The 10683-nt window shown below is 49.0% G+C and overlaps 1 long non-coding RNA gene across 1 annotated transcript; it reads left to right on the top strand.

Moving 5' to 3' along the window:
* The first annotated feature begins 5640 nt into the window (after positions 1-5640).
* LOC115297493 lies at positions 5641-8904 on the top strand. Its single transcript, XR_003911439.1, has 2 exons — positions 5641-5869; positions 8638-8904. It is a non-coding gene; the product is annotated as an uncharacterized LOC115297493 (long non-coding RNA).
* The last annotated feature ends 1779 nt before the right edge of the window (positions 8905-10683 follow it).

The raw sequence follows: 10683 nt of genomic DNA on the forward strand, positions 1-10683 counted from the left end.
CTATGTCCAAAAGTATCGTTGGTTGTCAGTCAGGCGGAGGGGCTGGGACTGGGGTGGATCAAGGAGAACCGTGTCTCCTCCGGGAGCGAGAACAGCATGTGCAAAGGCCCAGAGGCAAGCTTACCCACAATGTGATTCTGCTGAAACTGGCAACGCCCCAAGAGGAAACCTCTTACTCTGCCGATGAGGAAACTGAATCTTCAAGAAGTCCTGAACCTGCTAGGGCTCCACGGCCGAGTAGGGGCGGGGGGCATCGTGGGGGGTCCTCAGGACTCAACCGGAGTCACCCACCCCTTCAAAAGACCAGTCCCATTTTCCAGTGGAAAAATGTTCAAAAAGGCTCAGGATTTCTGGGGAGGAGACTCGTCAGGTAGGAGAGAGAGCGTGAGCGGGAAAGAGGAGAGCCCGCTTCCGAGGTTACTGGGAAGACAGTTCCGGGACTCGCGCATCCGTTCCCAGCCGGGTTCCGTGTTGGATGCTGTCCCGTCTGCTCCACCTCTCCCAAAATGAATCATCATGCAAAGTAGGCCAGATGTGTGCAGGTAAGTAAATAAGGCGAACACGTGGCCCGGCTCCCCGCTCCTGGAGGAAGCAACTCTCTGCAGCGTTTCCAGGTAAAGCTGAGCGGGTCTTTCGATTTTCTTTAATCACACAGTTGATTTTCCCCGTGTGATTGAAGGAAGTCAGCTCGAAGAGGTAATAGACGGGGGAGGGGGGGTGCATCTGGTGATGGCGAAGGTCTAAGTGAGGCAGGGGCCACTCACTGTGGCTTGTTCCATATTTATTTAAGAGTTCCGTGAGATGCCCTCCTGTCCCATGGTGACGGCCACAGCTTGATGACACCCTGGGCTGGAGAGGGTGATGTCATTTTTGAGAAAGCTTTAAACGGCATTCTCCACGCTCCCTGACAGGGACAGGATGGCCATGACTGGGGGCCCCAAGTGGCAAGTGAGGCCCCACCTGTGCCCACGTGACCACACCCACCCGGGTGAGCATTGAGTAACCAGGCGTGAGGCATCATGTAGGCAACTTGTGCAACCCCCCATTGGCCCACGTCTACCTGCTTTGAGTGTCAGGGGCCCCACCTTGCCTGTGTCCAGGGGCCTTTGGGAAGCGGCTCAGCAGGGGTGTCTCATCCAAGGGACCAAGGCAACCCCCACCGGCTTCAGGAATGGGCTCTCACCCTTTCTTCTGTGTCCGTTCAGAGGGATTGGGGGGAGGAGGGAAGTGGGTGCTGAAGACATCAGAAAAATCCCTCCAGAAACAACTGCCCATGACCTTCTAAAACAGGGCTCATGGCGAGGCGAGGCAATGTGCCCAGGGCCCCACCCACTCACACACCGCAGAGTCAGGACTGGACTCAGGTTTGGGCGGCTCCAGAGCGCCCTCCCAGCCTTGGATCTCTATACCTGTATCTATGGTCGTATACATATGGAAAAAAGGTCTGGAAGCATGTACCTCAAAGTGATTGTTGTTTACTCATGGGATGCAAAGGGGATCATGGAGGGACCCTGCTTCCTTTTTCACATTCATGGATTGTCTCGTTTTTTTCCTTCGCAATCCTTTATTCTGTCTCATACTTTTACGTTTGGAGATAGGCGAAAAGCTGTTTTCACATCGTGCTCCGATCGGGCCATGTTTACCAATGACTTTAACACCATCCTACGGAAATGCCACACGTGGTCAAGGACACACAAGGCTGTGTCTAGGCTGGTTGCTCTCGAACCCACTGTTGCGTCACCTTACACATGGACACACATTCCAGACGTGGTACGCTGTTGCTGCATCATCACTCAGCCTTCAGAGGAGAATAATCAAAGAAAATGCGAGGACGTGGGAGGACATTAACGATGGAGAGTTCGTTCTAAGAAAGGACATGATGTTGAAGATGAAGTATGACACCAATTGTGTTTTTTAAAATATTCTACAGAAGAAGGGCGAGAAAAAAATGCACCAACTCTTAATACAGGTTATCCTTGACTGCTGGTGAGGTTAGGATGACTTCAGACTTCTTTCTACTTTTGTTTACTTTCTAACTTTTCTGCAATAAGCACTTACGTAACTTTTCTAATGGGACAGAAAAATAATAAAACAACCAAGTTTACTAGTGTTTACTGGGTGCCAGGCACTGTGCTGAGCATTTAAAAAAATTTTTTAAATTTATTTTGAGAGAGAGAGTGCACACAATTGGGGGAAAGGCAGAGAGAGAGAGAGAGAGAGAGAGAATCCCAAGCAGGGTCTGGACCGTTAGCATGGAGCCTCGTGCGGGCTTGAACTCACAAACTGTGAGATCATGACCCGAACTGAAATCAAGAGTTGGATGTTTAACTCCCTGAATGACGCAGGCGTCCCTGTACTAAGCATATTATGTGTATTATCTCACTAATCTTCACAACAAACCTGTGAGTAGGTTAGAGAGAACGAATTATAAACGTCACCCAGGCAGTGTGCAGTGAGGCTGAGGTCTGAGTCCAGCCGGTCTGACTGCAGAGGCCAATCACAACCGCTATGAACGCTATTTTTCCTTAAAACAACGATAGTGCCCCAAGGGTTGGCTCTCATTCATTGTGCTCATTGGATAGGAAGACCTGAAGCAGGGCTGCCATGTACAGTTGGGCAGGTTGTGGTCTGCACAAGAGAACATGTACTCTGCTTGCTAGGCTGTGGGCCTGGGCAAGGCACTGTATCCACCTGAAGGAAGGGGACCATGAAATGGAAATGTGAACTAAAACTACAATGGGGTACCACTACATACCTGCCAGAAACTAAAATGACTGGCAACACCAAATGTTGATAACACTGTGAAGGAACTGATCTCATTCATTGTTGGTGGTAATATAAATTGATAAAGCCCATTTTGGAAAAGAACCTGTCAGTTTTCTGTAACACAAAACATACCTACCCTGTGACCCAATACTTCAGACTTCCACACCTTAGCGTGAGTATTCTCAGTATTCTGACTCAAGAGTATTAAAAGAGTATTTTCAAGCAGAGGCTTATTTAAGAATGTCTATAGACTCTTCTCCAGGAGAAACAGACCTGGTGGCCATCGCCAGAAGAAAAGTTAAATAAACTGTGGTATATTCCCACGGTAGAACACTACGTGATAAAAACAAATTATCAGGGGTGCCTGGGTGGCTCAGTTGGTTGGGCATCCGACTTTAGTTCAGGTCAGGATCTTGCAGTTCGTGGGTTCGAGCCCCGCGTCGGGCTCTGTGTTGACAGCTAGCTCAGAGCCTGGAGCCTGCTTCAGATTCTGTGCCTCCCTCTCTCTCTGACCCTCCCCTGCTTGCGCTGTCTCTGTCTCTCAAAAATAAATTTAAAAACATTAAAAAAAAAAACAATATGTATAACAACATGGATAAACCTCAAAAACATTACACAGAGTGGAAGACTGCAAAAGGGCATACAAAGGGTATACAAAAGAGTATAATGTTGCACCAGTCCGTTTATATGAAGTTCTAGAACAGGCAAAACTAATATAGCATAGAAAAATATCAGAACAGTGGTTACCTAGGGGTGTGGGGTGAGGGAGGGCTGAATGGGAAGGGGCACAAGGGAAGTTCTTGGGGGTGATGGGAACATTCTGTATCTTGACAGGGTTTGAGGGGAGCATGCGTATGCATTTATCAAAACTTAATAACTGTGCACTTAAGATTTGTGCATTTTGTCATATCTAAATTTTACATCAAAAATCACGAACAGATATTAAACTCCTTAATAACATGCATGCTGAGGTATTAGGGGAAGTGCGCTGAGGTCTGCAGTTTTCTGTGAAATGTGTAATAAAACAGACACAGTAATGAAGGGGTAGAGAGACGGCTTGGTATGAAAGAAAAGCAAATGCCATAAAATGTTCAGAGTAGGACCTGGGTGGTAGATTTGTGGCAGTTCACTGGAAGAGTCTTCCGACGTTGCTCTATGTTTGAAAATGTTCCAAAGAAAACGGTGAAAAACACAGTTGCTGTATGTAGACAAACATGATGTTGCATGAAAGAAACCAGACCCGGAAGAATACGTGATGCGGGATTTTGTTCAAAATGAAACAGGCATGATCCGTTGATGAGATCAGGAGTGAGGATAATGGGCAGGGCAGGGGGCACGGGGGGGGGGGGTGCGGTGGAGAGATTCTGCTTCCTCATTGAGGTGCTGGTTGGAGTGGTCAGGTTGTGAAACGTCATGATTTGTAAACTTTGCTGTAATGTTTATTACTTTTCTCTGAATATAGGTATGTCGTACTTTAATGAGTTTTTCTTTAAATGTTTGCATGTTTATTTATCTTTGAAAGAGACAGAGACAGAGACCGAGAGAGTGCGCAAGCGGGGGAGGGGCAGAGAGAAGCAGGCTCCAGGCTCTGAGCTGTCAGCCCAGAGCCCCATGCAGGGGCTCAGACTCACAGACCGGGAGATCATGACCTGAACAGAAGTTAGATGCTTAACCAACTGAGCCACCCAGGCACCCCTATACTTCAATGAGCTTTAAAAAGACTTGTAGGGGAACTGGGTGGCAGAGTTGGTTAAGCGACTTACTTTGGCTCAGGACATGATCTCGCAGTTCGTGAGTTCAAGCCCCGCATCCGACTCTGTGCTGACAGCTCAGAGCCTGGAGCCTGCTTCGGATTCTGTGTCTACCTCTCTCTCTGCCCCTCCCCTGCTCATGCGCTCGCTCTCTCTCTCTCTCTCTCTCTCTCTCTCTCTCTCAAATAAAAAATAAAAAAAATATTTAAAAAATTATATAAAGACTTGCAATGTTACCAACCTGCTTTAATCAACACATGGTAATAATTCCTCCATTTATCTCCCTTCCTTTGGCCTTAATTCTTTCCCTCTTCCCGGAGCCTCTCTCTCCCGTCTTCAATCAGTGCTGCCCGCACCCCTGACTCTGAAAGTCGTTTCCCCAGGGTCTATGCCACATAGAGCAGCATATAAAACGGAAAGGAAAGATCCTGGCTTGGGGGACAGAGAAGTTTGGGTCAAAATTCTGATTCTGCCGCTTACTAGCCGTGTGCTCTGGGACAAATAAACTTCGTGGGTCCCCGTTTTTCTCATCCGCTGAGATGCCTAAGAATGGTGATGGGGGAGAGGGGGGAGGTGAGGCTGGGACCCAGCCCGCAACGCATGCGCATTGCGGGCCGGGCGCCCATCACATAGTCAGTGCTCAGTAAATGCTGAATGAAATGGAACAATGGGCTCAGCACTGTTACTAGTCCCCTTCTGTGCACACTGCTAGGGGTCCTGCTGCAAGAAGGGCCTTGGGCTTGGCTGGGGACCCCGGGGCCGCTCGATTTCAACTTCTCTGAGCCTCTTTCCTGATCTACAAAGTGGAGCTAACCCTCCCTGCCCGACAGAGTTACCGTGAGGAACAAACCTGAACCTCGTAGCTTGAGGACCTCAGGGGATGGGGCACCCAGCCCTGCCATGGCTCTGGCCAGCCCTCTGCAGGCGGTTTGGGCCACCGCAGGGCGGAGGCGTCCAGCGCTGGGGGGCAGCGGCTGGCCCAGCACAGCTGTCGGCCCGGCTGAGAAGTCGGTGGCTGCCCTTTGGTGACTAATGTGCCGCCCAGAAGCAGTTACCTGTGCTGTCGCCGCACAAAGGAAGGTCTGTTCGTGCCCAGAGCCGGGCGTGCTCAGGGCGCCGGGAGACCAAGGGCTTCCTCTGGGCGCTAGGCCAGGCGCTGCCCTGCAGGTGGGCCTCAGCTTTCTAACCGCCTGTGCCAAGATCAGGATCATCAGGATGTGCTCATTGCCGAGCTTCCAGCCAGATGCTGTTCCAGCCACCCGTTCAGCCAGCGCCCGCTGGCTTTCCTGGGGACAGGAGGCCATTCTACTGGGCAGTGTGAGCAGCCAGGGACCAGGTGGTTCGTCCGCCAGGTAGAGAATCAGCCCGATGGCCGCCGCGTCAGAGGGACAGGCGCTTAGGGCCAAGCAGGCACTCGGGAAGCACGCACTCAAGAGCATAGCACTAAGGGCTTCATTGCAGGGCCGTGTGCCAAAGCCTGACGTACTTTCTCCCATTTGGAACCATTATTATTCCATTTCTCAGATGGGGAAACTAAGGTATGGAAAACGTGCCCCAGAATCCAGACACAACAACCCTGGAGGGTCCCTACCCTTTGTTAGCGCAACACTGACAATGATGATCCCTAACATTTACTAAGTGCCAAGGACGTACCAGGTACTGTGCTGAGCACTGTGCATACATTATTGTCTTAAGTCACTAGAGCCAGGGCGCCTGCGTGGCTCATTCGGTTAAGCGCCTGACTCTTGATTTTGGCTTAGGTCATGATCTCAGGGTCGGGGGATCGAGCCCCACATCGGGCTCCATGCTGAGTATGCAGCCCGCTTAAGGTTCTCTCTCTTTCTCCCTCTGTCCCTCCCCAGCTCTCTCTCTCTCTCAAAATAAATACATAAACATTTTTTAAAAGTCACTAGCGCTACCCAATGGAGTAGGTATTTATGATTATTCTCTGTTTTGTGGAGGAGGAAGCCAAATAACGGCTCCTAGACTGGGCCCCTGAGAAGAACGAGACCTTCTCAACAGAGCCGGGTATTGGGACTGGCACATTCACACAGATGATCTCAATAAGGGGTGGGTATGAGTTTTCCCATTTTCCAGGCGGAGAAACTGAGGCTCAGAGCAATTAAGTAACCTGTTACACAGCTAAAAGTGCTTAGAGTCAGGGTTCAAGCCCTAGGCAATCTGTCCACCAAACCCACACTCCTACAACCCCACTAACATTGCTTTCTTTAAAAAAAAAAAGGTTTTTCTTAAGTTTATTTATTAAAAACTTTTTTAATGTTTATTTATATTTGAGAGACAGATAGAGCATGAGCAGGGGAGGGTTCAGAGAGAGAGGAAGACACAGAATCCAAAGCAGGCTCCAGGCTCTGAGCTGTCAGCACAGAGCCTGACACGGGGCTCAAACTCACGAATCCCGAGATCATGACCTGAGCTGAAGTTGGACACTCAACCGACTGAGCCACTCAGTTGCCCCTAAAGTTTGTTTATTTATTTTGAGAGAGAGCAGGAAGGGCAGAGAGAAAGGGAGAGAGAGAGAATCCCAAACAGGCCGAAGCCTGACACGGGGCTGGAACTGATGAACCAACCATGAGATCGTGACCTGAGCTGAAATCAAGAGTGGGGCACTTAACAGACTGAGCTACCCAGGCACCCCTAAAAAAAGTTTTCAATGTTTTTTTTTCAAAATAGAAAGTGTTTTATAGGTTATTTCTGATTTTTAAATAAATGCATCTTGACTGTAAATAAAATCTCAACATTGGATGGCAACATCAGAGTTCCTGGCTGGCTCTTGGAAGAGTACATGACTTTTGATCTTGGGGTCATGATTTTGAGCCCCACATTGGGTGTAGAGATTACCTAAAATTAACTAAATTAATAAATAAGCTCATAAAACATTGATGAATCCCTTAAAGAAGTGTATATATTCATTTAGGTGTGTAGTGTGTGTGCATGTGCGCTTTTTGAAATAAAATTTTAGAAAAGGGAGATTTCGTTCTGTTTTGAAAACCACCTTTTTGCCTTTGCCTTCCGTAGGCATTTTAATATGCTAACAAAACAGTAATAATAACTTCATTTTTTCAGCAAAATATTTATGATATCCACAAATGTTTTCTAGGTACTTTCTCTAGACACTGAGCATACAGAAATGAACAAAAGAGACAAGGTCTCTCCCTCACTGGAGTTTTCAGGCCATAAATCACCAAAAATAAAACGTTCATATCTGAATGTGCTATAAAAAACACACTGCCATGTGTTGGAGGGCAACATTTGAGGGGGGTCATGAAAGCCTTCTTTGAGGAGGTTACCCCTGAACTGAGGCCTTTGTGATGAGAACAGGCCACCCTTGGACTAGATCCAGGTAGAAGAAACAGCAAGTGCGAAGGTCCTGGGGTAAAAAACAAGTTTGGTCTGTTTTAGGAACGGCAAGGAGGCTGGTGTGGCTGGCCACGGAGTGAAAGATCAAGATATATTTGGAGAGACAGGCAGGAGCCAGATCTTACACATCACAGGGAACAGTTTGCATTTTGCTTTCAGTGTCACGATCTGATTTAGCTGTTTGAGAAACAAAGCCTGTGTGGCTACTTGGTGGGGCCTACGCTCTGGGGATCCAAGTGTGGAAGAGAGGAAAGCAATTGCAGGTGCACCAGTGTTGCAACACAAGACACTGCCAAGCACTGGAGGGACTCAGACTTAATTTTGAAGGAAGTCAACAGATGTAAGAAGTGGGGCATGGGGAGCTCAGGGGCCGCTGGTAACAGTAAGGCCTTTACTGCACACTTACTACTGCCAAGAACTGTGCTAAGAAAGGGAGACGCAGAATCCAAAGCAGGCTGCGTTGACAGCTCAGAGCCTGATGCGGGGCTCGAACTCACGAGCTGTGAGATCATGACAGGAGCCGAAGTCAGACGCTTAACCGACTGAGCCACTCAGCCGCCCCTACTTGTTTACAAATCTTAACTCCATGGTTTCCCGAAGGAATTTTCTGGTCTCCTGCACCAGACCTGCCTGAGTTGTTTGCTGGAAAGACGGGGATCTGTGCTTGTGTCCTTATCCTTGGGATTCTTGCTTGACTCCAAGCTTAGGGATACCCAGATTTCATCTTCTCATCCACATGCAGGACGTTTGACATTTGAGGAACCTCGGAGTGTATGTACGTGGCTTGAAGAATCTCACTGGTGCCTGTGACTTCACACCTGGAAGCCTGAGCGCTGCAGCCCAAATGCCAGCAAAGAAACATGGCACCACGCGTGGTTTTCATAGCTGCCGGGACCTCGACTCCGTGCACTGCCTGGCACCCAACACAGTCTCTCCTTTTTAATCTCTATTTCCACCGCTTCCGGGTGTGGCACAGCTGTGAGATTAAAACCCTGGGCTTCCAAATCCTTTCTGGACGTAGCCAGAGTAAAGTGCTTCCTCAATGGCAGTGAATTATCTTTAATGATAATTGGCAGTACTAATAATTGCAGCTCCCATTTATTGAGTGCTTACTATGGGCCACGTCCTCCTGAAGGGCTTTGGAGGCATCATCTCCTTCATCCCTCCCAAGCGAGCGTGGGCTGGAGATAGTCCGCACCCTCGGTTCCCTCCCTTCCTCCGGGGATATCTGTCGTGCGGAGGCAGAGCTGCTATCAGCTCAGTGCGATGATTACCCATCTCAGGACTTCGCTACTCTTTTAATAATGAGGCAGTGGCCTTTGACCCACTTCCTGGGCCAAAGCCAGCCTCGGGGCCTCCCCCTCTCTGGGGGTTTGGGGGCTCCTGTCACAGAATCTGATGTGGAGCCTCTCTCCTTAGGGGCAAGAGTTGGGGTGGGGCAGTGAGTGCCGGCGGAGGGAAAGGGGGAGGACAGGCTGGCGCATGAATCAGGCCCCAGTCCCATGCCTAATGGGTACCTGGGAAGTCCGCCTCATGGCGAAGGCATCCAAGAGGCCGGCATGACTCTTAAGGCTGGAATCTGTTGTATCCACCATGATGACACTTTGCGAGAGGCTTGGTGGTCACGTGGGGTGTATTTTCTTCCCCACTTGTCTCCCTCTGTCTTCTGTGCCTGGCTGTCCCTGGGGGAGGGGGCAGGGAGCTATTAAAGAGGAATGTTTGGGGTACTAGCCCTTCATCTGGGGACTCTTTTGTTCATCCACTCATCGGTTCATCCGCCTGTCCATCTGTCCACCCATTGGTCCATTTATCCTTTCATCCATCCATTCATCTGCTCACCATGCAGGAAATGTCTGTTTCCAAGGCACGTTTTAGAAGATTCAGAGATACAAAGAAGAGCAATACACGGACCCTGCTGTCAGGAATTGACAGGCACATAAGGCAAACGGAAGCAAACTGACAACAGCCAGGCATTCCAGGGGTCCTGCTAAACGGTGCCGGAGAATTACGGTTGAGTTACTCGGAGTCAGCGTGACCTCTGAAGGCACATGGTCTGGGCTCACGTCCGGCTCTGCCCATTATTATTGCATGACCTTGGCTAAGTCACTTCACTTCTCTGAGCCTCGATCCCCTCATCTGTAAGATGGGGGCAATTATAATACCGACTTGATCCAGCTGTTGTGGGGAGTAAGGAAATATGTGTATATAGCACAATGCTGGCATGTAGTTGGTGTGCAACCATTGTTGATTTCATTTCCCTTAAGATCAAATTCTGTCGGGGCACCTGGGTGGCTCAGTAGGTTAAGCATCAAACTCTTGGTTTCAGCTCAGATCATGATCTCATGGTTCATGAGTTCGAGCCTCGAGTTGGGCTCTGCACTGACAGTGTGGAGCCTGCTTAAGATTCTCTCTCTCCTTCTCCTTCTGCCCCTCCCCCATTCTCTCTCTCTCTCTTTCTCTCTTGCTCTCTCTCAAAAAAAAAAAAAAAGATTGACTTCTATCATAAGGGACTGAGGGCGTAGTGGGGGAGAATGACCATGTGCTTAGTCCTTACTATTTTCCAGATGCTGTGAAATACTTGTTTATCTTCATATTTAGTTTGCACAAGACTGCAAGAAAGGCTTGATCTTCCCCCATTTCAGAGATGAGGACACTCAGGCCTAGAGAATGAAGTGCTTGCTCAAGTTTTCATAGCGAGTAAGTGGCAAAGCTGGGATGAGCATGGCCACCCATGGTAGAAGGTGACAAGTCCTCTTACAGAGAAAGGTCCAAGCATGTTCTTCCGGAA

This window comes from Suricata suricatta, chromosome 8, assembly GCF_006229205.1.
Source record: "Suricata suricatta isolate VVHF042 chromosome 8, meerkat_22Aug2017_6uvM2_HiC, whole genome shotgun sequence".
Taxonomy (NCBI): Eukaryota; Metazoa; Chordata; class Mammalia; order Carnivora; family Herpestidae; genus Suricata; species Suricata suricatta.